The 26,849-nt window shown below is 43.3% G+C and overlaps 1 protein-coding gene across 3 annotated transcripts in view; it reads left to right on the top strand.

Annotated features, from left to right (window-relative positions):
• Nucleotides 1–6,939: 6,939 nt before the first annotated feature.
• The window catches only part of CHST8 (carbohydrate sulfotransferase 8), a 188,362-nt gene continuing 168,452 nt past the window's right edge, over nucleotides 6,940–26,849 (top strand). For 2 of the 3 annotated variants that reach the window (XM_042797727.1, XM_042797728.1), the window contains exon 1: nucleotides 6,940–7,250. The gene's annotated coding sequence lies outside the window, so the exon portion shown is untranslated. Of the gene's footprint in view, nucleotides 7,251–7,433; nucleotides 7,540–26,849 lie in introns of those variants that run through there. The other variant, XM_042797726.1, reaches the window with a different exon arrangement.

The raw sequence follows: 26,849 nt of genomic DNA on the forward strand, positions 1-26,849 counted from the left end.
AAAATCCAAAGGTATTCCAGGGAGTGACCTTGGAGATGCTTTTGTGATTCAAAATTCAGGGAAGACTGGAAGCCTGATTCTGGAAGCATCACTGCTTTAACTCTGAAGAAAACCAGCGCACCTAGGCAGCAGCTGATTTTTAAAGGACAACAGCAGGCTTTCCCCAGTTGACAAAACATCTGCTACAGTATTCCACAATCCCCAATTTACAAAGGAAACAAGAGCTAGTTTGCATCACATATGTCAGTAGCCAGGATTTTTGCCTTCTTACCCTTCAGATTCTATTACCTCTAATGAGATGAGATGACGATGCCTGTTCAGAAATAAAAACTGAGAGGGAAGAATCAGGAAAAGATCTACAGGCCAAAGATACTTTACTTATTTTTTTTCTAAACTGATCTGCTAGCTTTCCTCAGAGAAGTTAGCCAAACTAAAAACCACAGGTCTGTGCTGCCCTCACTCTCTGTATGTTAAGATATATAGTACCTCTGCCCAAACCACGCCCGGCTTTGCAAAATAAAAATTAAATCAACAGGGTTTTGCAACACAAAAGCCACCCTCTTACTTTTGCTGAGTACTATTTGAAATAAAGATGGATCATAATGTGAGTCATTTATCTCTCCTCTCTGATGCATTCACACACACGCCTACCACTGCAGGGGGATTGAGAGAAGTGACCTGAATCTCAAGCACCCTTGGGTTTGCAAACAAAACCCAACCAATGAGGTTATGCAAAGCCAGACCTAAATCTACGGCTTCCCCTTTACCCCCTGTTTTTCTCCTCTCAGTATTTCAGCCAGTGAAAGTACAGGAGAAACAAGCAACCGTATCAAATAATGAAACTGTGTATCATATAGCGGTTCCAGAGTAAGACATTCCCATTTCACAGGAGGGATATTCAAGCAAGCAGACTAGGTGAAATCCCAGTTGACTGCAATACTTGTACTTGTTTTAATGGTTTATTGAAAACAGCATGACAGATGCAAAAGAATGATAGAAGGAAGAACAAGAAATATTGGCTTTGTTCACAGGCTCAGCCCCCCTCCTTATGAACCACGCGCAAAATCAATTCTTCACATTATATGGTAAAAAAAAACAAAACCAAACAGTAGAGCTGGTAATAGTAACATGGGAGGGAAGAGACAGCAGCAGCAAAGGAAAAGAGGTGTACGGGAGATTTGGGCAAAGGTGGTTTTGTTTCCACAGTAGGTGTGTGGGACAGACGGTGCAGACATGCTCCCCGGGGTAAAGGAGCAGAAGGCAAGAGAAGCTGAAGAGACAGAAGGTCCCTGACAAGAGAGCAGGAGTCAGGGCTAACCCGGGGCTAGGAAGAGCGTTTTTTGTTACGGTTCTTCTTCAGAAGCTTACTTGCCTGCACTGTGCTCCCTCTCTGCTGAGTCATACCATCAACTTACAAAACACATAAAATCAAGAAAAATGAACGCAAGTGTCAGGAGATCTGCCCCTGTTCCTGGCAGCCTAAAAAGGAACTTGTTTATGTCACCTATGAAAGAGCTGTGACACTTTTCTTCAGTGATGGAGTGATCCCACTAGGATCACTTTTGCGGGCCAATATTATGCATATTTTTTTTCCAATTCATCTTTCCAGTATGATTCATTCCACTCATCCACTTGGAAGAACATGCTCAGGGTCATCCCAGCCACGGCACAGTGAAGTCTGATAGATCAGGGTTCCACTTCTTGCCCAAAGACAGACAATAAGGAGCTGCATATGAGGTGCATACAAATTCTGTCTCTGAACTTTACTGTCTCTGGAAATGACAAAGCAAATCCATCCAGGACAGCCACGTCATTTCTAAAGAGCCCCAAATGCCAGAACTGGATGGGATTTGAATACATCTAGTGAAGGCCCAAAGTTAGAACAGCACATCGTTTCACTCACAACAAATTATGTCATTAAAAACAACATTACCCTACAGAATCAAGCCATTCAGGTTCAGTTCTTCAAAGGGCCATTGGCAATTACTCCATCTCAACCACCTTTCTTTCAGGATGGACAAAACAGGAGCAGTAAAATACTCCAAATCTCTGCACCGTTATGTTATTGTAGGGAATATCTCAACATACATCTTTGTACATCCTGCTGAAAGAATCCCTTCCGGCACCTACCCAGGGTAATGAGGACAAAAGCTACAGCTCCCAGTTACTCCAGGTTATCGATGGAGTTTCCAAAGAGTAGTTCTGAGGGTAATTTTTGGATTCTGAGTCTGGTAGGTCTACTGTTCTCACTTAGACTAAATCAAATGCTTCTCAAGCCTTCCTGTCTAAACCATATTGTTCTTTCTGGGCCTTCTGGCTATATTTTATGAAATAACTGATGTCCTCTGTCTCTAGGGGACGATTTGCTGCTGCTACCAAAGGATAAACCATATGATCTAATACATTTCTTCCAACTCTGTCTTTGGAGGTTTCTATAATTTTTCCGGAGATTTTTATTTTGTTCCTAAAGAACAGTTTGTGTACCCAACAATTTGTCCCATTGATATTTCTCAGTCTCATAAAGATACTGTCTCTCCATACAGATCTTGCCACTCCTACCTTCTAGATACTATCCATGTAGAAGTATTGCTCCAGAGTACACGGACTTATTTAATATTTTCTTACTTTTGGTTAGCTCCCAGAAAATTAACTTTTGTTCTGCTTTCTTCTAGCCCTAGAATTAGCTACCACTGCGCTTTTCCCTCCTCCATGACGCTAGCTGACACTGTTCTGTTCCCCAACCTGCCAAGTTCACCCTCACTAGCTGTCTGCAGTGTAAGCAGTTTTTAGGAAATTAACTTTAGTGGAAAGCCCAGTTTCCACAGTCAGGCATGGCTACTCTAAAGCAGCATCAATAAAATAATATCGGATCCCGGGACTGGTCATAGAAGAAATGTTACTGTAGTCCAAGTGTCTACATAGTTTCAGGCAGTTGTTTGAGCCATAGTTTTACCAAACATCCTGTATGCACCTATTTCAGCTGGGCATCAAAATGAAAGGAGCTTGCAAATGAACTTGCTCCCCCTATGCAGTTTATGTATTCCAGGTGCATTAGCATCCTGTTATGAGCTGCTTTTCAAGGGAAGGATCCAAAGGGAGTGAAGGATTAGAGATCTGGAGACAATCTGGCCTAGATTTGCTTTAGACTTTCCTAAAAGGCTCTTAATTTGCTGCTTTGTTGCACTATTCTGGGTGTACCACTCCAGAAGCTTTATCACAGGGTCTACCTTTGGGTCTTGTGGTATTTCAACCAACACTGGGGGAAGGGGAGGAAGGTAGAAAGAAAAAACGAGTGCTTTGGTTTTCCTGGGCTGAGGGTTTGCCTGATCGCAGGACATTTACCAGGTTGCAGATAAATACACACACACACACACATAAAAAATTTTTTCCCCCATAAACCTCAACTGCTTTTGCTGCTTCTATAGGAGGTTGATTTTGAAATATCCCCTCCAAAGCTGGGACGGATGTTTCCAGTGTTGGGGTTTATTAAGTTCCTATGGCAGGTATTTCCAAGGCTGTTTTGTCATATATTTCTTTGCAAGAGACTTTCAGAATGGCAGAGAGGTTTTGCAGATAAGGATTTGAATTGCAACCTTTACACTAGAAGTGTAATAGGAACATCGGGGAATTAAATAAAATTATATTTTTCCTAGATGTCTGCTTAAAAAGGAAATTCAGGATTTTATGGATGCCCCAGAGACAAACTATTACATTACATTCCTCACAGTTCTTATTTGAGTACTGTCTGTTTGAGCAGCTCAAATAGCACAGAATCATTCATAAAGAATGGGCAAGAGAGACTGTGTCCCATCAATATTTCAAGCTTGGTTATCAAATCAAGAGAAATTCATGAGTTCTGCTCCAGCTCAACATTTGCAGGTTTGATATTATTGTTTGACAGTTTAGGGGTTTTCCCCTCTGCATTCTCATTGGCTTTAATATTTTATATAATCTTCCAGTTGATGCTATTGTAATATTTATTAATTTTTTTTTAACTTGGCTGCACTAACCAGTTTTCTCTTTTCTCTTTCAGCAGGGAGAAATTCACACTCATTTGCTATTTGTGGGGTGATGACATAGTGTGAAGAAGCAGTAATGATGACTGACTGATAGAAGACACCATATGTTCTCTTCATTTTTCTCTGTGCTATTTTCTGAGAGATGAGTAAAGATTCAATATAAGATGAAGTTTCCTATATATATAATAATTTAAAAAATTACTTTTTTTTTTCCTCACATAATTGGCAGGATCAGAGAAATAATCTTTTTTCTACAGCATTCAGATAGTATTGCTATAAATATCAAGCTCCAAATCATTAATATAAATAATTTCTAGTCTTTTCCACCAGAAATATTTAACCTGTGTCTGAGCAACAAAAACTTTACAATTAATTTCACCCTCCCCAAAATATCTTCTAAGCCTTCCATAGCAAACATCCTGAAAATATAAGTTGCATTTGATTATGACTGAACAAAGGTAAACAATTCCTTACAATTTTAAAGGAAGTGAGATTATAGATAGGATTCTAAGTGACAATTTGTTATGTATGATAACCAGCAATCCCGATTATTAGCACAGTACTAGTATCACTAGATCACAACAATTCTAGATTATATGGTGCGATGTTTCTTTACACCCTGAGTGTATGAGTCTATACAACTAATAATACAAAAGAGTCCCTTCAGTAAATAGCGCATTTGTTTTAACATGCTTTAATCTCAAAATAATTAGAAATCTCATTTAATATAAATCTCATTTAATATAAATATGTGAATGAAAATACAGCCTACACATTTACCAAGTATATTATTTTCTCATATAGATATTTTAATTTTTTTTTCCATTCTGTCCTGTTATTTCATTCTACCCTCTCAAAACCAAGGCTTTTTGATTGCTGTTCTTCCTCCTAACTTTGTAATAGCCACTAACTAGCACCAGACTACAGCCAGAGCCATATGCATATCTGTTTATGTTATTAAGCAGTCAGGAGCAGAAACAAAGAAGTAAACAAAAGGGATTCACGTTGCCTTCTGTTCCACTGGAGACAGAGAGGGTAAAAAAATAAAAAACAATCCTCCCAAATACAAAAATAAACTGCAGAAATCACTGTTTTGAGATACCTTATTTTTCAAATTTCCAAGAATGTTTTGCAACTAATGGAGACAGAATTGAAGAAAAACATAATTGTGAGTCCTACAGGGAGGAGGGCAGAGAACTCACTGTAACTAGACCTAGTGCCAGCACTCCTACTTGGGCTTTGTTTTCAAGGTCATTCATTTAAAGCATTTTTCATAACACAACCTGAATAAAGAACACAGAGCCACATTCTGCTGAGCCTCCTCGCAAAAATGGCCAGCATGGATATAGCAGGACAGTTCCCTTGTGCCATGCGAACGGGAGTTGGCCCTCGGAGGACAGTATTCTCCCTGGTCACCTGCCATAGCAGCAGACACTGAGGAATGTTTTACATTTATAGTATGTAACTCAATGCACTTTCCCCAGTTAGACATTTATTTTTGCTGTTAAAGCCTATGCACTCTGCGTCACAAAGAATATGACAGAAGGCGCTCAAGTAAAGCGATGATTGCCGTTTTCATGCAAGGAGCATGTGTTATTCTTCCTTTGAACTCCAAGTGGCATGAATGCATCTCCCTCTGGAAAGCTGTATCATGTGCACTTTTTTTCCTATGACAATAGAATTACATGAAGTCTGATCTCAAAACTCTCAATCAAATATTCCGTTCATCAGCAAAGAGCTGGCTTGCTTAAGGACTACAGGATCGGGTCCCTAATCAATACTTTAATAAATAACACCTACTTAGTCGGAACAATTGATTGTTAGGGAGGAGACTAAGTATAATGTATTTCTGCTAATCTAATCAAAGGATAAATGTCATAGTTTATTTATGAGACACACCTGGAACTATTCAGAGGGTTGTAGATCGGATCCATCTTGACCCGCATTAAACACTACGCGCACAATGTCCTGTTAGGGATGGATGGCGGGTACGTCAACAGAACACGGCTGCCTTTGTTCGTGGGGGAGCCCCGCTGCTGTGGCTGCTCCCTCCGGGCTGCCCAAGCCGAGCTCCCCAGGGCGGGCTCCCCAGCTCCCCGGCTCCAGGGCAGACAGGGTCGCTCTGGGCACCCCGCTGCTCCGGAGGCCGAGGGGTGGGTGCAGAGCGCAGCGTACCGCCCTGACCCGCGGGCTCTCAGGGCACTGTTCCGTCCAGCTCTGGTGTTTCTTGATTTCATCCAGTGGCCACTTCATTACACCTAGCAATAGCCAGGCGTGCCACAGAGGCCATTCTTGGGGATTATAGCTATACCCTGCTTTTGCTCTTATTAGACTGTTTATTCTGCTGCACAGTTGTGCGGGAAAAGCCTCTTGGTATTTTAGGCTGGGAAACAGCCAGCAGAGAGTGCAAGAGGCACCTTGTGCGCAGTTACTCCACAGTTCACATCCCAGGCTCTAGCTAAGGCACCTTGGTCCCCACCATGCCCTGGCTCCGGTGCATTGTTCGAGAGCACCATCACTTCAATTCTCTCCCAATTACTTCTAGTGTTTCTCCCCTTGCGGTCTGTGTTCACAACCGCCTTATTTTGGGAGTAAGCGTGGGCCACCACTCTTCCCAACTAGTCTCAAAATACATACATTTTCCATAACGCTGTTAAATTGCAGACCGGAGGAGGACATGCCCGGCAGCTTGCTTGCATCCACACCGAGGACATGAAAAGAGCCTCCCTGCCCCGCTCCTCCCTACGGACAGCCGGCAGCAGGGAGGCAGAGGCTCCCCCAGCGCCCTGCCTGGGACCTTTCCTCCCTCCCCCGCAACTTCCCATTCGGGGGCTGCAACATTTCGGTCAGAGACGCCCAGGCACCAGCTCCCGATGCAGCTTCCCAGCAGGAGCCGCGTGCGCGCCTGTGCATACACACACAGACACACACACACCACGCACACAGACACACCACACACACACTTCTCTCGGCAGCCCCTCGTTCCGCACGGCGGTAATTTGCCCTTCAGACAATGCATAATTCAGCAGCCTTGAAGGCGGCCGGGGGGGCGGCCGGCGCCGCGGAAACGTGTCAAACTTGAGAAGCGAACGGCACCCCCGGCAAGGCGGCGGCGGCGGCGGCGGCGGCACCGCCCGCGCTCTCCCGGTGCCGCGGCGAGGGATGATGCGCCGAGGGCGCGGCAGGGCCGGGCTGCGCTCCCCGCGGAGGCCGCCGCACCTGCTCCCGGAGGTGCGCAGCGGGGCGCGGCGGGGCGGGGGCCGCGCTGCCGCCGAGCCGGGCGGAGCGGGGCCGGGGCCGGGGCCGGGGCGCGGCGGCGGACGGGGGGGGGGGGGGGGGGGGGGGGGGCGGGAGGCGGGGAGGGGGGCGGCGGCCTCCCGGCTCCGGGCGGGTTGTCCCGCTTCGCTCTCTCCTCCCCGCCGAGGGTCGCCGGCGCGGAGCCGCGGCTGCGGCGCGCAGAGCGGCGGGAGCGGCGCGGAGGATGCGCTGAGCGCGGGGAGGCGGCGCGGCCGCGGCGCAGGTCAGTGGCGAGTTCCCCCTCCCCGGGCTCGGGCCGGGCTGCGCCCCCCCGGCACCCCAACAACCGCCCGGCCGCTCCCTAACTTTTCCCCGCACCACTTCGGGAAAGTGCCCAAACTTGCGGCGGGGCCGCGCTGGGGCCCCTCGTCCCGTGTCGTGTGTGTGTGTGTCCACCCCCCTCCCCCTCACGCCGGCAGCGCGACCCCCTTTCCCCCCCCACCCGGGGCTGCCCTCCCGGCCCGCGGCGGCGGCGCGGAGGGCGGGGCCGTCATTAGCGGCGCCGCTAATTGGGGGGGGGGGGGGCGGAGGGGCAGGTGCAGCGCTCGGGGCCGCGGCGCGTGTGTCCGTGTCCCCCCCGCGGCCAGGCGGGGCCGGCCCAGCCCCGCTCGGGCACGGGGCTTCGCGGGGCGCCGGCACCGGGAACCCAACTTCAGGGGAGGGATGGAGCCGGTGGCTCAGCCGCCTGCCTGCTCGCGGGTGCGGGTCTGGCTTGGGCTTCTGTAGCGAAAATACCGGGATCCAAAGCAAACTAGTTGACAAATGCCAGCATCTCCCGTGACTGGAAATCCAGTTCAGCCGGAGTTCAGCCTGTGCGCAGGCAGAAACGGGTGTGAAGGCACTTTCTCATTTCTGGAGTTGATCTGGGGGGGGAACAGGGGTTTGCTTTGGGCGCTGTTCTGCCCTCGGTGCGTGTCTCGGCAAGTCCCGCATGCCGCGGGCAGCTCGGACCCTGCAATGCCACCGTGCAGCTCACCCAGCGCTTAACGGACATGTTCAAACCGTGGCAAACGTACAGCAAAGAACAATTTTGTGCAAGCATGTTAGCACCTCGCTGCCCTCCGGGACCCCGGCGGTGGCTGGGGAAGTACCAGGAACAGTACGATACCGGGTCGTAGCTCTGTGGTTATTTTTTTAAGCTTTTTGAGAAGTTAGGAAAGCCCCTTATAATTGTATTATAATATCGCTTTCTGGCTGTAGCTGACTTGTTGTGTGTGCAAATTAACATGCTTTTTAAAAAAAAAAAAAAAAACAGAAACAAAAACAAAAAAACAGAGATGCTCATTTTTTTTTACGTTAGACGCTTACCCTGAAATGCTTTTATTTTATTGCAAGATTTAAAAGTTGCAGCTCTTCAGAGAATAGGCTGTATATACAGAACCAGTGAGGGAGGATGAACGGTAAACCCAAATGGTCTCAGAAGTGAAAATCAGAAATGCAGTTGCTAAATCCATTTTGCTTATTAATGATGCTCACCATTTGATGAGAAAGCTATCCCCAGTTTATCCCGAGAAGATTTCATTTTGTCAGACGCCTGGCGTCTCATCAATTCCTTTCATGTCCCTGGGATTTTCTCTTTTCCAGGAGCAGGCCATAGCAGCTTTCTGTGTTGGGGATAACTGTTAAGCTCTCCTTTTGAATTCATGAGCTTCCAAATTAAACTTTTGCTGACACCTGCTACCTAGCCTGGTTGAGCAGAATGACAGCGTCACTCAGGCTACTGGAGCTCTGCCACTGAGCAAAGTAAATCACAAACAGAAATAGGTGTAAAATGCCCAGGCTTGGTTACACCGTGATTTGTGGGAGGCTCTGAGAAACTGTGGCTACTAGAAATCTCATCAAAGTCTGCTTCTAATGAGCAAACTTTCGAACAGCAATCACAGGCAGGAATTAAATCCACAGAGTAGACAGCAACGGAGATTAATAATCATCATCATCAATTAGCTGATGGTATCAAACAGAAAAAAATGAGGGTAAGCAAAAACTTGGCTCCCCCTCCCCCTCAAATCTAGTCCCACCTTTATTTATCTGGTGCCAAGGATCTCTCCTGAGCACTGGTTTCAAGTGCCAAGAAATTTAGCAGGTGTCATAACATAAGGTCAAGACTTAATTATTTATATGGAGACATCAATCATTGTGTGGGAATGACTTATTTATAAATCACCAGAGCTATAAAATGAGACAGTGAATTCTGATTTTCTCCTGCTTGTTCCTGAAGGGGACCAGGAATGTCCGAGCTGTGGCCGAATGACCCTTGGAGCCTGCAGAAGTTTCTGCCTGGCCCCGCGTGGAGGAGGGTTTTTCTACGCCTTTTAAGTCGTGTAACCAAAATGTCACCAGGGAAATCTCATGCATATTTGCTACATCTCAGTAATGAACATTTACCGATTATGGATTATCTGGAGAATTTAGCTTTTTAAACATTATTCAAATTTTTATGTTTATGTAAGCTAATAAGACTGAGGAGATTCAGTAACTACTCTTTGCCTTATGGTATTTGAAAAGTATGTCCGTTGGGCTTAGCTCAGCATCTTCCAGAATCACTTTTAAAATACTAAAATAGAATATTTCTGTCTGAAAAAAAATACCCTATCTGTACTCAATATAATGCTCTTTGCTCACAATTAATGCCAAAAATCAATTTGCTAACATGCTTTTTATGTTTCTGCTGATCACAAACAGGATGGCACAGTAAAAGCTTTTACTGCCATCTGATTAGTCCACAGTGGTGGTAAGTAAATAGCTTGGGCTAGTACAGCTGCAAGACTCCCGTGCTGAATGCGGTAGATAGCAAGAAGAGCACGGAGTGCTGAGCACCAGGCATAATTCTGCTCTCAGAGTCATTCAAATAAATTTTATCAACTGTAGGAGCAGTAGCAGGATCAGGCCCATAGGTTTTCTGACAGCTGGACATAGTAACACACACGTACATGGGATGTTCCTGAACCTCCTCCTCCTCCAGGTTTCTGATCAAGGGTTAATTACAGCCAGGGATTCTCAGATTTGTCCATTTATTTATCTGTTAATAGAAATAGTGCTGCTGATCTTATTTACATGACTGTTTCAGACAGGGAGATGATTAACTTAGGCTGAGTGAAAACTGGTAAGAAAAAAGGCAGAATACAGGGCGAGAGAGATGAAAGTTATGGTGAAAACGAATAGAGCTAGGAGGGAAGATTTCTTTTGCTCTCCTGTCATTATCTCATAAAACTCTGTGTAGCACAAACCCATAAGCTTTACTATTAAAAAGGACCATTTGAAGCATGGGGAGTATCCAGGGCAGCTCACGATCCCTCTGAACTTCATGGCAGGACTCCATTTTGGCAAGAGCAAGTCAATAAGCTCTCCTGCACATCCATTAAACTGTTCCCACTGATCTTAAAAGATGACCATTTATCAATGTATTTCAGTGACAGAAATATTAAAATAGTACTTCACTGGGTTTGTAAAAGGGTATAAATTATGGGTAAAAGGATGGGTGAGCTGGCAATGTCTTCAAAGAACAATTAAGACATTAAGAGTGTGGGAAAACATTTTTAGACTTTAATCAGTGAGAAAATCGGAATTTAGGACCTGATTCAGTTGTGAGATGTTCCTCGAGCACCCTCTGGATCTTGCCCAGAGCATGTGAAAAATGAAAGACTAATAGTATTTCTTGTAGGCAAGACCAGTCAGCTGCTTGTGTATTTTTATGGTATACTGGGTACATTTATAGCATTTAGTAATGCCAGCAATGTTCAATATGAAAAGTAACAGATGAATGTATCGTGGAACAAGGCACTGGCAAGGCAGGTGGGAAACAATTTCCAAAACACTGCAGCAACCAGGCTGGGAGAAATGTAGTAAGATGGTAAATATCATATAATAGACCTAAGCAGCTTTAACCAAAGCCAGGGTTAAAGCCTCAGGCCGAGTCCCGCCGATGCAAGACTGAGCCCTACCCACAGGTCACATGGAAAAAAGCCAGGGCTCACCCCGTGCAAACCCAGCTTCCACGCCACTCCATCCCTGTCACATCAAAAGGCAAAAGTGACGATGAAATCACAGTTGAGTGCAAAGAGGAGAAAGGAGGGGAATGGAACTGTATTGGCTCAACTGCAAGAAACAAATCACAGATTTCCCTAATCGGACAGATGATGCCTAACTAGGGCACAAAGGAAACCACAAAGGAAGGTGGCAGATTTCACAAATTAGTCACGGCAAAAATGGTGAATTTCACAGCTTGAAGCGAATTCATGTTATAGGATGAAACAGCACAAAGTGATTAAGAGCTCTAACTGATAGAAGTAATAAGCATGTGCGCCTTAGTCACCGCACAGCAGCCAACATTTTTCCCTGGCTTCAGCTGAGCCACAGGAGCAACACCTTCAGCCTCCTCCTGTTTCTGATGCTGAGTGGGAGCTGGTGGGGACGAACACAAACGAGATCCCACAGATGTTTCTGGGGGTTTTCTGCCTCCAAGAGGCACAACCACAGCAGCCCAACAGCAGCTGGAGCAGCCGCTCCGCAGGGAGATGTTCTGCAGGCAGAGTCTCTGCTCCCAACGCCACCTCTGAAACCTGGAGCCGTGGCTTCAGCGGTGGGGCACGTGCTGTGAGAAGAGCAAGTCAGGGCATGGCAGGGCCCTGTCTCCGCAGCACGACCCCACCAGTGAGGAACACAGCGGGAGGGTGGCTGAGAAAGGTTGGAACAGGGCAGGGCACGCTCTTGCAGCACACTCCCTGCCATGCTGCGGCCAACTTTCCAGGTCTGGCAATGCCACTTTTGGAGCCATTAGGTGCTGGCACATGCCACCTCATGGTAAGCATGCCACAGCATGCATCCCTAATAGTAAGCAACCATCAAACAGCCCATTCAATGGCTTTCTTCCAAAAGCCACCCAATTTCCCTTCTTTCAGGGGATAAAAACAAACGTCACAAGCCTCTTTCACAGGTGGCGTTACATGGATTTTGCTGGCAAAACATTTCAATAGCTGTTACAGTGCATTTCCAAGGAAAGCTCTGTGATTAGACACTGGAACCCTACCCTACCATTTGTATCCCTGCTTAGACAAAAATAAAAATTCTGGAGAAAAACGTCACCATTATATCTTAATACTTTTGTTTCAACATATGCTCTTCTATCATAGTTATTGAAAATCCATAGACCAAAATGCAAGCAAAGGGAGCTAATACCAACCAGGAAAAGCCTCTTTCAGCAGTGTAAGCCTCCTTCAAACTCTTCCCCCTCACGGCAGACTGTTGGCCAGCCCCTGGCAGTCCCCCAGCAGCGTGCCCCAGAGCAGAGTGGCTTTGCAGGCTTCCAGGAAGGTTAACAAACCCCAGCACTGGCAGACAGAGCTGAAACTACAGCGGAGTCATGAACCCTTCAGAGAGCAGAGCATGCCAGCTTTCCTGTTTATTGAGGGTGTTCCAGCATAGTCGGGTCCACTGAGCGCAGCTGTATTAATATCATGCAGGGAGAGGGGAATCTGTTGAGGTTGCCAGGACCGAAGCCATAGAGGAATGTGATGGGGCAGTGCCAGTTCCTTCAAATCCCACCTGGAAGTTATTAGCCATCCGCTGGAAGCAGCAGAGCACCTGCATCCCCAAATATCAAACATGCATCGTCTGCACAGAGCCCAGCTGAACCTGGGCTGGGCACCGCACGGTCACTTCTCTGCTCCTCCTGACACAGAGCAAGCAGGAGAGGATTTTAAATTGTACATTGAAGTAATACCCTAGAGGAACTGGTCACTCTTAAATGAGGATGGGAAAACAAAGTTTGAAAAGAATTAACAATTCTAAAGCATTTCTGAAGGAATGCCCTTGGACTCAATGGTAAGGAACTAGAAAGGACTTTGAAAAAAGGTGGGGTGGGGAGAAAAGCCCTCTTCTCCTGAATTGATTTCAAAACTTGGCAGATTTAAGAAACCTTTCAGTAACATTTTGCGGATCGATGCTAATTTGATGCATTGGAGCTTAGCACCGTGCCAATTCACTGTCAAACTGTTATTAACTAGGCACTTTTTGAGCATGTTTATAGCTCAAGGTCCATTAAATATGCAGACCTGGCAATTATTGCACCTCCCTTAAAATACTTAATTTGAAACGTGTGTCACAGCATCCATAAACGGTCTTTCACTCTTCATCAGAAAGAAGCCTCGCTCACTCAGAGATGCGAGTCCTTGCAACAAGAGAGGGGGCTGGAGGTTGTGCCTGGGATGAAGACAGAAGGCACGCAGGAGGGCTGATTTCTGTCTTCAGTGCTGCCAAAGAGCAGCACAACCACAATAAAATCTCCTAGGACCTGATCTTCCAACCCCCATTCATACAGTAACCAACCTCCCGAAAGTCAGTTTATGTAAGTAAATGACACTCATTGAGGGAGCAGTAATTACTCAAGTTGGGAAAGGTGGCAGGATCAGTTATATAAACTTTCTGCGTGGTTTTTGAACTTGAATGCCTGCAATCCAACATCCACTTATAGCTAGGAGCTAAATAAAAGTTGCTTTATTTTTAAACTATTTTTGCTAATTTGAGCCAAAGATGCATGAGATCCTGGGTTTTAAACTTGTGTCCCTTTAATACCTGCACAGAAATAGTTTGAGAAATGTTGGTTTCTCATTCTATTTAGTGTGACCCTCAAATGCAAAAACGATCCCCCTTCTGAGTTGGGAGAATCAAAGCAATAGTTAGCTGGTGACATATAAATTTAGATGACAAACTTTAGGCACCTCTCTTTGAATATTTGATTTAACATTCCTTCATTTTTATATTCTGAAACGGGGATACTGCTAAGCTCAAAGAAGATAAATTATTTTTTCTGTTGCTTTTAAGTTCTTTAATGGAAGATGTTACATAAGTAATTATTTAATAAACTTTATCAGCGTTTTTTTGTGTAAGCTGTATGATCTGCTTAAATCATATGAATCAGTATGAGCTGAATTAGTAAAATTAATTCAGAAATCCAAAGAGTGCATCAAAAGTTAGACTAGTGCATAAGGAGAAATAAAAACCACATTGCTCTTTCATTTGGCAAAACCCCCCAAAGGGTGTTGTTCTGTAAAACTTTGGACATCTCATTTCTTAAGGATCACAAAATCCATTTGTGAAAAGATCTATGAAATAAAGGAAGAAATTGTAAAAGTACCATCCCGGTCAATAAGACATATAAATCTGCAGGCACATACACAGAAGGATGCTGTGAATCTCTTCTTTGTGTTGCAGTTCAGAAGAGCAGTTATTTTCTCTATTTTAGCAGATGCCAAAGCTGGGAGAAAGGAATACTTACAGAACGCTGCCCTTCCTTTCTTGCGGCAGAAATCTATTTGCCTGGTTTCTCAAGTAGGAGAAGAGATAATCCTGTCCTAATCTGCAGTGACCAAATCCTGTTCATCTAGAGGTTATCAGAGCACTGGGACATAAGACAGAGCACAACCAAGTATTATTTCATCCTTTCATCTCCCACCCCAGAACTTAAGTCTGTCCAACACAGATTTAACACATCTGTCAGTTCTAGGGAAAGTTCCTTCCCTGCCATCTCTACGATGTTTTATCAATACTTAGATTATTTTTTTTCCAGCTTTCCCCAAAAGTATACCCACATGCAAAAAAACAACTCTCCAACTACAAAAGCTAATTTATTACTTTTCTGGCTTTTCTTCACAACTATTCAGATCAGCCACGCCACGTTGTTAGTGTTTCATGCTAACAGTACCTTCCCTGGTCGCAAAGCCATGTGACACTTTTAAAGAATCACTTACAGGTTTCTAGCAAAATGGTTCTCATCTACTTACTAGTTACGGCTGTACAATCCATCTGAGGAAGCTGCTGTCCAATAAATTACTACTCTCCTCTGCCTTTACGCAGCCCTCCCTGAAGTCTCTAGCATCTCTTCACTGCTTTCCATCACCTAACTTGGTGCCAAGATGGAAGGATGGCAGCTGTCTCAGCACTTAATGCCAGTATTCTTCCTTTGCAGACATGGGGGAAGGGATTTGCTTTCAAGCTGCCCCTTTTCCCACAGAGACCGACAATAATATTATTTCACATCTTTAAATATGGGTCTCGGAGTTTAATGGTGCGACAGTGAGATGGCAGAGGCAGAGGTTTTGCATTTATGATACATAAAATTTACATGGATTGTTTCATTTTTGTATTTTTTCAACATTTAAAACCCAAAGTAACTTTTGCATCCTTAAAATAATTAATTAATCCTTCTCTCATAAAAACTTTAATTTTTTAAAATGCTTTGGAATAGCAATGCTCATATTGTTTTGTGTATGCTGCAACTTCTGGAGGACTCATGTCCCCACAGCATTAGATATTGTGTATTCACACAACACATGGGAGCCACTGCCCAAGGAGGCTATAGCTCACGTAAAGTTGTTCTAATTCTACAACTTACACAGAAGGCTGACAGCACTGATTGCAAGTCTGTAATAGTATCTACAAGCAATAAATCATCGCATTTACCTGCATTTAACTACATTGCTATTAGTCTCCATTGCAGCATTTTTACTTCAAAATACTAGAATCAGCTTGTTCTTTGACCTTTGGTTTACATTGGGAGAAATCTGATCTTAGGTTAATGTCAGGAGTTTATTTGAGGTCTCTTATAATATCAGCATGTCAGTATCACAGAAATTCATCTGGCTTTCATAAATATTTGATAGGGCCCTACCATCATCCTCATCATTATTTTAGGCTGGTTCGAAGGGGATCCCCCCATGCCTGTAACCCGTTTTCAAACTGTCATGAAAAGTCAGTTGGTGATATTTCAATCTTACAACAAATTCCATTCAAATTCTGTCTAAAAAGGAGTTAAGGTTTCATCCTGCTGCTTAGAGAATGATATGCTAAATGCAGCTTCCCATGGGTTTGGCTGCTGTCCAGTGCTTTGTAATTTATAGTTCTCCTTCCTGATTCTGGCTGCGACCTTGGGACCTAACTCTGAAGTTCCCCCTGCCGCCTGTGCTCTTTGTAAGAATGCTGTCCCAGAGTCCTCGACACCTTCCCACCCAGCGTGTCACAGCAGCGGGGCAGCTCTTGGTACATCAAGGGCAGCAGATCACCGGCGCTCCAGCACGCGGGCAGGTGGGGAGCGGGGAGCCAAGGGGAGTGCTCATTTTCTCACTTTGGCTAATAGGAGTGAATCACGGAACATTGTTCTTAAATGACAGAAATTATTAGCTAACTTCAAAGCATGAAATGCATTTACAGAAGAGGTTTAAATTATATTAGCCAAAGGCATTTTCCATAGAGACAGACACAAAACAGCTCTAATTGGAGATCTCCAAACAGCTGTTGTGTCCTATGTATTTATATTGTAAAAATAACTTGAAATATTATGTTAACATGTGATTAAAAATCCCCTATTCTAACATTATTACTGATCTTATTGATAGCATACTGGGAGTGCCGAACATACGTTACTGAGAAATGTGTGTGTCCATGGCCAGAGGAGCTGACAACCCAGATAGTAACATATGCCCTTTTTAACAGAAAAATTGTGTAATTGAGAGAAGTTATTGCCCCTTGAAGATTACATTCATTATAGATTGTAACAGATGTGTCTTTAGAATGACTGTAGTTCCCTTCGGTTAAATAGCTATTCAGAAATACAATCTTTTGAGCTTACGTATGTAACTATGGATTGTTTTAACAAAGTTATTGAAGGAAAGCAATTTTGAGGAAGGTGCAGCACACCTACCAGGTCTTTTGTTCCTTTATTCTTTCCAGATTTTTCAAGGACATACCTCCTGGAAATACTTGTTTGCATATGCCTATCTGGATTCCTTAGAATGGCAAAAACTTTTAAAATAAAAAAAAGTGACTGTTAAAGTAATGATTTTTAAATTCTTTTAGAGTTGTTATTTCACCGGTTATTGTCAGGGATTTTCAGCACAGCAAATGATAGATTTAGCTTTAAAATCAAAGAAGAAAAACTTGTTGTTGCTTTTGGTCTTCAAAGTATTGCATCTGATGGGTTTTGTGATTGGCGTTTACCATAAACAAACCTTCCCCGTAACCCAGTCATACCCCCAGCTTTGTGTAGCACTCTTCTGAAATGCTGCTTCTATTATCTGTTGTGAAGACATCTGAGAATTATTACGTTAAGTAGCTCTTTGTAAACAAGAAACCAGCAAAACCAAGAAAATCCCTCTGCAAGATGCTCATCACTAAGATACCGCTGGCAAAACATTCATCAACTGCATTGGTCTAAAAAGTGGTGACTCTCAGCTGGAGAACTTCAGCATAGATTCTTTAGGCTTTTCTGCTTCAGGAATAACACAACTAAAATGAAACTATTAAAATGGTACGAAATTGTTTCATATACAATGTTGCTACTCCAATGCTGCTTCTGCCCTAGCATTAAAGACCCAGCAGGCTCACATTTAGTATCTCCTCCTTGCTTTAGCCCAATGTGCTGCAGCTCTTGTTCTCCCCCCAGTCCCGCAAACACCGGTGGCAGCTGCCGAGCAGTCATGCAGTGATGCTCTGTAGATACCTCGTTGTAAAGAAAGCACTGAGAGGGGGGTGTCACGCAAAAAAAGGTCTCTTCCCTGGCAAGTGAGGAGCGATGCCCACAAGCGAGCTTTGTGGAAAGGCCCTTAGACAGCAGCAGTGCAGGGTGTGCTGATACCTTTGCCATAGTTCCCCCAGGGAAAGGGCAACAGGCATATTTATGGAAGGTTTCTATACAAGAGGGTTCTGTGCTGTACACCGAGTATTTATTCTGGCAGTAGCTTTGTAATTGTTCTGTAAACCACCCTGGGTACTGGTTGCTGAGTACCCAGGAGTTTGACTAGATGCCAACCAACAGCAAGCTCTGTGATAACTGTGTATCATTTTGCAGTGGGAGACCCGTGCCCGTGGGTAGCAACAGCCTGCCTGCTTCCTCCCACGTTCCTCCGAGCAGCCGAACCCCACCTCCAGGGTATCTTCTGGACAGTGAACTTGCTGTCATTTATTATTAGCACACCTCATGAAGTGTGCTAGGCACGTGTTAGAAACACCTTTCTCTCACATTAGAGAATTATTATCAGCCTGTCTCAGACCCGGCTGACCCATTCCCTTGCATTTCCAGGGCAAAGAGAAGTAGCAGGGAGAGTTTGCACAGTGGGGACCCACCACCAGAGCTCATAGCGTCCTAGTCACTCGTTGCCACCAGGAAAAGCTTTCTCTTCAAAAAGACCTGCTCAGCCCTGGAAATTTTATTCTTTCAATGGAGACCAATCAGACTTGGCTTTTAAGGTGATCTGAGCAGAGGCAGTGGTTTCTTCCAACTTTTCAGTGTTGCAGATAGGGGTTTTTTTATGTGATTATTGGTATTATTCATGCAAACCTCCCGCTCCTCATCCTTAAGTGACTTTGAGATTTCCTTCTATAATCTGTCATATCAGCAGCCCTCTTGGCTGGACTTGCCTTAGTAGCAACTGCTCCTTTTTCCTGCAGTTCTCCTGACACCTCTGTCAGGGGGACAGAAAGCCCCACTCGGTAAGAGGGGATGACAAAGAATTCATCCACGTTTGGGTAGGAAGGAAGGGGTTCATGATGGATAAAGGAAATACGTAAGAGGACACAACAGAAGAAGCAGCTGGGCTAGTTCAAAGAAACAGCTCTGCCTTGTAGTTCCATGTAGCACTACATGACGTTACCCAGAGCATAGCCTGTGAGACCAAGAAGTACTCTTTCAGTCTGATCTGGCTCTTGTGTGTCTGATTAAAGCCTCCCTCATTTTTTTTTTCTAGCGATATGCCGTCTCACTGGTTGCATAAACCTGGCAGTTATGCTACACTGGGCAGTTTCCCTGGTCAGCTATTAAAATGCACCGTTGCTTTCTTTTGTCAGGGCTTCCTTTTCCCCCTAATATCTCACCTAAACTTTTTCTTTCTTAGCCTCAGGCCATTGCTCCCTGGCCTACAATTTTCTGAGACTGTGAATAATTCCCTCCCTTCATTTCTATTGTTACCTTGAAGGTATTTATAGACTGTGATCATGTTCCCCCTGAGCCGTCTCTTTCACTGGACTCTATGAATTTAGCTTTCTCAGCCTCTTCACATGTTATGTTATCTAATCCACCTATCATTGCCCTCCTTTGTTTTCATCATCTTCTTTTGAAGGTTAGTTACTAGAAATAGACAGCATCATGGTTTTACATGGCTGTTATCTATATTGATTTACACACACTTCCCCCAGTTAGCTGTACTTTCTTACCCAGTGGGGCTATTTTTGTTTATATTTGTTTACTTTATGAACTTATCTCTTTTCTCTCTAAATTTAATTTTGCAAATGAAAACATACCAAATAACTCTCCATTTTGCTGCCAAGGTATCAACAGAAGGGAGTAAGGCTAATGAAGGCAACCAATCGTAATGACTCCTAAGGTCAGTTTTTGTTTGCTGCAAAATCCTTGCCTGAGTTGGATACAGCCTTGTGCACAGGGCAGCTGCTCGCGCAGGAGGAAAGATTGTCCTCAGGATTATGCGGGTGCTCTGTGTAAGGACCTCTTGGTCTGCCATTTTGGAAAGTAAAATCATCTATCTGCCCCCAGCCATTCAGTTTCTCCATTCAGCATTGTCTCCTCCACTTTATCACTGAAATATGAATTTCTGTCTTACGGAAAATTCTAATTTTGGTTTCTTTTAAGATTAAAAATCTCAGTTTTAAAATCTGTCATGAAATACTAAACTCTTGGGAAGCATATTCAATTTTGGAAAAGTAGATATGCTCCATCTAGATAGTTTTTATCTAACCTGAGCACTGTGATTTGGCTGATATATCTCCCCATGTAACCTCTCAGCTCAGTGCCCCACAGGAGCTGCAGGTCCCAGTCCACCCTGCTCCAATCTGTCCCCAGCAAACTCCACAGCTCAGCCGGGTGTGCTGGGCTCCACCACACAGCACTGCCTCTTTTCAGCTTGCTACTTTTTCTAAAGTTCATAACGAATCTACAAATGACAAATGTAAAAAGGAAAAAGCCTCAGGAAAAGGTGGTATCACATCATGGAAAAGACGACCATGCCTGGGAGTGAGATCTTTGTAAGGGAAGAGAATTACAGCTCCCTCAGAGCAACAGGAACACCAAGATGAAGTTTGAACCTAAATTTGCAAAATTAGGCCATATTAATATTTCTAACGAAGTCAAAGTACTGGAAGATGGAAAAAACTTCCTACACTGTAGCATGTATGGCTCTGCAGATATGGCCCACGATTAGATTTCTGCACATCTCCCATTCACTCTGATGCCTGTGTAGAACCTGACACTAATGATGTCCCTTGTAAGACAGAATAATCTATCAAACTAACCAGTGCTTCTCCAGCCTCTTCCTTGTACTTCCCCATCACTCTGTACCAGTCCTTTGGTTTCACTTAGTTCTTTATTGTTTGAAACAACTGTCTCTTTTTGTCCTGGGCTTGAACTGGATTTGCAATTAGGATCTCAGTTCTAAAAAGTTATGAGGAGAAAAAATACTTGTAATAATAATAGTGTGTTTAAAATAACTAATTCTTAGTTCTACATTTTTTATTTAAAAACCCCCTCCAATAACAGCAATATGTATGAGGACGGCTGTCATAAAGGACATGACAAACTTACTAAAAGATCTCCTATCTTCATACTGTGCAAGTATTTATTCTTGACAATACTGCCGATTTTACTAGTGCTTCACCTCACTGTTTCAGCAGAGCCATGACAGGCTTCATACAACAATACGAAGTGGACAACTAAAATCTTCAGGGCTTATTCCTGCGAGAAGAACTGAACACTCTGAATAATTTTTCTGTTCAGTGGTTGAACCAAAATTAGTGGGGGGAAGAACTGCTTCAGGTATGTCCAAAAGACAAGTGTTTAATTTTTATCACTGAAAGAGAAATCTTCAAAATTAAAAATTATTTTCAATACAAAGTTGGGGTTTTTTTGCTTACAAGTATCAAAATAAAATACTTGGGATTTTTAAGTTTAGAGTCATTTGTAATGTGTTTAGTCAGCTGCTACTCTCACTTTTAAAAAACATAACAGTTCAATTTACAAACACTTTGTAAATGAAAGATCCCAGAAAGCTTTCACAAAAATTACAAGAAGTTATAATCTCCTGCCTTTCAGAGAACCAGTATTTTTAATGGCTCCCAAAATGCACTCTGGAAATAGGCTGCTGCTTCTGTCTTTTAGTTAATTATTAAATTCAAAGTGTTTGAAATATGCATTGTCAGATGACTTTTAATTTTCCCAGCAGAAACATTGACAGCTCCTGGATGATGCCGCACCGATCTGTCCTCTTTAATGACATTTTCTTTTTAATAATCATTGATCCACACAAATTTGTCAGTTCCTAAATAGGAGCTCATCACTCACATTGCTTGTGAGAGCTCTGTCAAGGGCTGAGCATGGTGCAGAGGATCTCTGGCTATGGAAGTTTGCCGTGTAATCACATGATAAGTTGGATATGATTTGGATTCTAATATTTTGTGGCTGTTCTAAATACAACAGTGTACCAAAACACAATGTCTTGTCCCTGTGCACTGACAGCATTCAGAGAGGAAAGGTAAAATCCTGTGATGAAATATAAGCAAAGCAATCTAATTTGGACTTCAGTATTTCCTGTCTGTCCCCAAGAATAAGAACCTCTTCTCTCCATCTCTACCCTGTTTGGGCCAAAATATGACCTTTTTCTTAATTTCTTGTTTAAAAGATTGGCCAGCCCAGTTTTTCATGCAATAGGAACACAAAGGTCTTTGTCATCCTTCAGCAGGTGACAGGGATGGCTTAGCCTGGGCAAGCCAGAGCAGAAGCACAGACTGGGCCCCCAGTGTGAAACCCGGGGACCAGGCTGTGCTCTTTGCTTGTTGAGCAGAAGGGACAGGAGGGTGAAAGAGGGCAGGGAGAGTCTGAGGAGCATGTGGTCCATAGTAAGACACCGATCCATTAATTGGTTTTGCTTTTCCCGACCTCCCGTCACTGGACATTGCTCTTTGTGTAGTTGGTCCTGTATCCCCTCCCACACACCATGCTGACTGCAAAACATACAAAATAAAACCAGGCAAAGACAACACAACATGCAACTGCTAAAGGCAAGAAAAGAGCTGGGCTGTCCAGAGGCTCTGATGAGGCAATGGGGGAAAAAGCATGCAAGAGAAAGGTGTTAATTTGAAAGCAAGAGCTGAGACTCGAATGTAGGAGTGAGAAGGAGCCAGACAAGCTGAAAGGAGACATGCCATCCATAGCCCAAGGGATTTGTGGAGATCAGGAGGCTGCCTGGCCATGAAAGTCTCCTTTCAAAGAGACCAGGGAGGACCAGGGAACAGTTTGCAGCAATTCCTGGTGGCAGGGACAGGCTATTTGATGAGTCTCCCACAGCCCGGACCTTGGACCAGTCAAAGCATGGCAAAACCTTGCTTTTCCCTCTCACTGCCCTAGGTCTTGTCCTAGAGTCACCTTGAATGTTATGAAAGCAAACACCTGCTGGAAATTAAATCATAACCTGTGGTGTATAAATACACATGAAGGCCAGGAAAACCATTGCTGACATTACAAAATCATGTCTTAGAGGGTCTGGTACTAAGGAGCAACTGTAGCTTCCAGCTGTTGTACAGAGGCTTGTGGGGCATAATCGTCTTTACAACTTTATGAAGAAAAGAGATCAACACTGTAGTGTGACTTCTTTCCCAAGTCCTATAGGGAAAAGAAGTGGGGGGGAAAAAAAGAGGACTCCCAGTCCTTTCCCAGAGAATCCCCTGGATTAGGGGAGGATTGTCCTTTAGAACCCACCTAGAGACCACTAGTGTATTTATTCCTTTTCCAGTGATTCCTGACAATCTTCACAGGTTACCACCCCCTTAGGTCAGTGCTGTTTGCAGACACATAATACTTTGCTTCATCCTGTTCCTTCCCTCAGCATTTCCCCTGAGCTTGTATCCCTGGGCAGGAAGAAGGTTTACAGTTCTTCCTCCCTTTTCATCTTGTAAGCTGTACCCTGATCTCATTCTCTGCTGCTACACAAACAATAAGCCAGGCACCTGAGCATGGTTTATCTTAGTAATATTCCATTTCTCTGTCAGACTTTAGGTCAGGTGGTAATTTTGGGTGAAGTATTGTCTGCAAAAAAAACAAATGCAAAAAACAATCTTTCTCCCAGCCAACGATAAACTAGATAACCCAAGTGATTTTCTCTGTCACTACTATCTATGTTTCTATTATGGAATAAACCACTGGACAAGGAGAAGGATTTAACACTTTGACTGTAGTGATGGATACTACCAAAAAGCTCAACTTAGTTCATCTCCTCACTGCCTTATAAGGGGCAGTATGTGTGCAGAAAAACAGTGGTATTTTTCTTCTGTGCAGAGAAGATCTGTAGAGCATAGCGTATTCCCCCTGAAGGGTATCATGGATTGTAAAAATGCTTGGCTTGGATGACTCAGATGTTGAATATCTGGTTGAACTTAAGAGGCAAATTTTGCCTTTTGTTCCTCATCTTCAGTCTTTGAGACTTATTTCAATCTGGAATGAATTCTTAGGACCTGTGTACTGTCCATACAGCTCTAGAAATGCTAAAGCAGGGCAAGGATATTTCAGGGGAAATGCCTGGGTTACAGTATTTCCCTTCCCTGGAAGCTGGCGGACTATCTTGAGCCTGAAGCACATTCATTGGCTGCCCTTTACCCATCTCAGGACAGGAAGAAGGCTGAACTCCTGATGCCAGCAGAAAACTCCACCAAACAGTCTGTTATTAAGACCCCATTCATTATACGGTAAAGGTCTTACAGGTCAGCCTGTTGTTTTACTTTTCAAATGAGAATACCATCATCCAACTCTTACCAACATCAAGCTACCAGTCCTCAGCCTTGTATATTTGCTTTTCTAGGCAACTGATGAAAAAAAAAAAAAACCTTTCTGAGCAAGTTTAACAAAGGGAACCAAATATAATTACATTTATAGTTTATAAACGTGAAGGTGACTTGCATATGTTTATACTGCCCAGGCTGAGAAACATTGTTTAAAGGGAACAAGAAGTCTCAATCCTACAGCATCCTATTTTTTTCTGTGAAGTAATACTCCATAGTACCAGAGGGTGAGGAGATTTTTCTGCTGTTAGCCCCTCGGTTCTATTAAGAAGTTATTGAATATGAATTTCCCTGCCTATTTCCTCTTTTGTTGTTGTTGGTTTTTTGTTTTGGTTTGGGTTTTTGTTTACCAGATAGAAAAATGCTTCACTTAAAACTCCACTGCAGTCAGTGAGTATCTCTAGCTGATGCTGGATAACACTGTCATTATGATTTAGGGTTTCACTGATCGTGCTTTATTATTTTTGTATTTTGTAGAAGGTTTTAACTCTCGTTTTACGTGTTCATCAAATTGTTTAAAGTGAAGGGGCTCTCAGTCTCCATTGCCATACTAAAAGAAAACAGAGGAGAGCTTGCAGTTATTACCATGCAAGCTAGACAGTCTGAACAGTGTCTTTTAGCCAGATGTAAAGCCACAATTATAAATCACCATGGGAAGGGAAGTGGCAATCACTGCATTTTGATTTATTGCCACAATACTTTTCATATAAACATACTGACCAGAATAAGGAATTTATGTGTATTTTCTTTGTCTTTATTCAGTAAACATATCTCTTCAAAGCACCATTTGTGCTAGAAGTCAAAAGAATCTCTGAATAAGAACTACTCACAGAAGAATAGTGCCAGGCTTATGCGCAGCACAGGGATAAAAAAAAATCTGCTGCATGGTAGAATTGTGTAGGGATATATGATTTCTACAGATTGGGATGGACAGCATGTGTAGTTGTGTTCACATAATGCATAAATAGTTCCCCCTGCTTTAAAGAGAAGGGCTGTCCTGGGAGCTATGGGACAATCAGAGTTTTAGTTCCTACTTTTCCATAGACTTCTGTGGTATTTTCTGCAAGTCATTTCTTTTCATTGCGCCTAAGTTTCTCCATCTGTAAAATAAAGCCTTCAAATACAATTGGATCAGTTTCATACAGCAAATTACATCTGATGCTGAATCATGTTTTTTATCTATCTGTCTGCTTATTTTTATTGTGAGCTCCTCAGGGCAAAGACTATCACTTGAAGTCTCATATAATAAAAGTGTCTTTAGCACCACAGATCCCATTCTCAGGGACTGGAAGCTTACTGTAATAAAAATAAACAAATGTGATCAGCCTCCAGAATTAAAATAAAGCATCCAAACCAAAGAAAATCTATACTTATGACCCTCTCACATGAATATACTGGCCCCCAAAACAGATGAACTGTTTAGGTGCATCCCTGGACAGATGTAAAGCACTGGCTACACTTCAGCCTTTGACCAATTCAAAGCGTTAAGAAAAGCTTTCTTGCCACAGGAAAGCCATTTAGGAATAAAATAACAAAGACCGCGGGCTAGGAAACAGGGTAGTTAGTAGTTCAGTGACCTTAACAAGAGACTGGAAAGGAACATTAATATTCCTGAACCCCTGTTTTCAATTGTAGGAACAGGTCAGCTAGTCTAAATATACCTGAGCTCAAGAAAAATCTAAAAAGGGATTTTTCTGGTGATACAGACACATGAGGTAGTATCTTGAAAAGAGAGATGAAAACACAAACAGGTCTACCAGTTTCTAGAGCCAGGGCTACCAGCCAGGTTTCGTGGCATGCCCACGTGGCATGGGAAGACTCTTTAGAAGAGTGCTTTCTTATAAGACCAAAGCTAAAATCTTGTTCTTACTGAAAATGTCATCACCTGATACAGATGGAGAATAGAGATACAACCTGAACAGAAATATGACAGGGCTTTGGTCTGCTGAGCAGTTTCAGAGCACATTTACCATACCTGACCTGGTCATAAAACTTAAGAATGGCAAAGATGGAAATATTTTTTTTTTAATGCCCATATTTGATAGCTCTGCGCATTAATTACCAATAAATACACAGGAGATGATAGGCTCATTGGGCTATAAAAACACTCTTGAAAATTGCAGGAGAAGGTTCTGGATCATTGAGGTCAGTCCCTTCTGTTTAACCACGAGTTTTCTGTTCAGACAGAACTTGGTGTCTCTCACCAGAGTTCAGCTGAAAGTCTGGAGCCCAGAGTTGTGCCCTAATGATAGGTTCACAATACATTGCTCATTATTTTTCATACATATTAAACTAATTTCGTTCACAGAAGTCTCTGGGGTCAGCAAACGCCTCATGATGCTCATTCCCTTTAATGGCATTAACACCTTACGTGGCAGTCATTTCTGCATTTTTGCTTGCTGTGCGTACACTTTAAAGAACATTATTTTCTTCCAGAAAAACATTTCAGTTCTTGCAATCAGTGCTCATTTTTGTAAATTAAGTAATGAATTGTGCCAAATTGCTCTCCTCTTTTCCTCTCTTCTATGGTTATTTGCAACGTAGCTTATGCTACTATCTGTATATCTACTGTGTGCTTTACAGGAAAATGAAATCATTACACACAACAAAAACTACTAGACCTCTTTCATAATCACACACTCTTAATTGGCACGTAAGCACTAAGATCACCTGTAATACATGCAGTAAAATGTCTCTGACTCATTT

Source organism: Tyto alba, unplaced genomic scaffold, assembly GCF_018691265.1.
Source record: "Tyto alba isolate M040663 unplaced genomic scaffold, T.alba_DEE_v4.0 Super-Scaffold_26, whole genome shotgun sequence".
Lineage (NCBI taxonomy): Eukaryota > Metazoa > Chordata > Aves > Strigiformes > Tytonidae > Tyto > Tyto alba.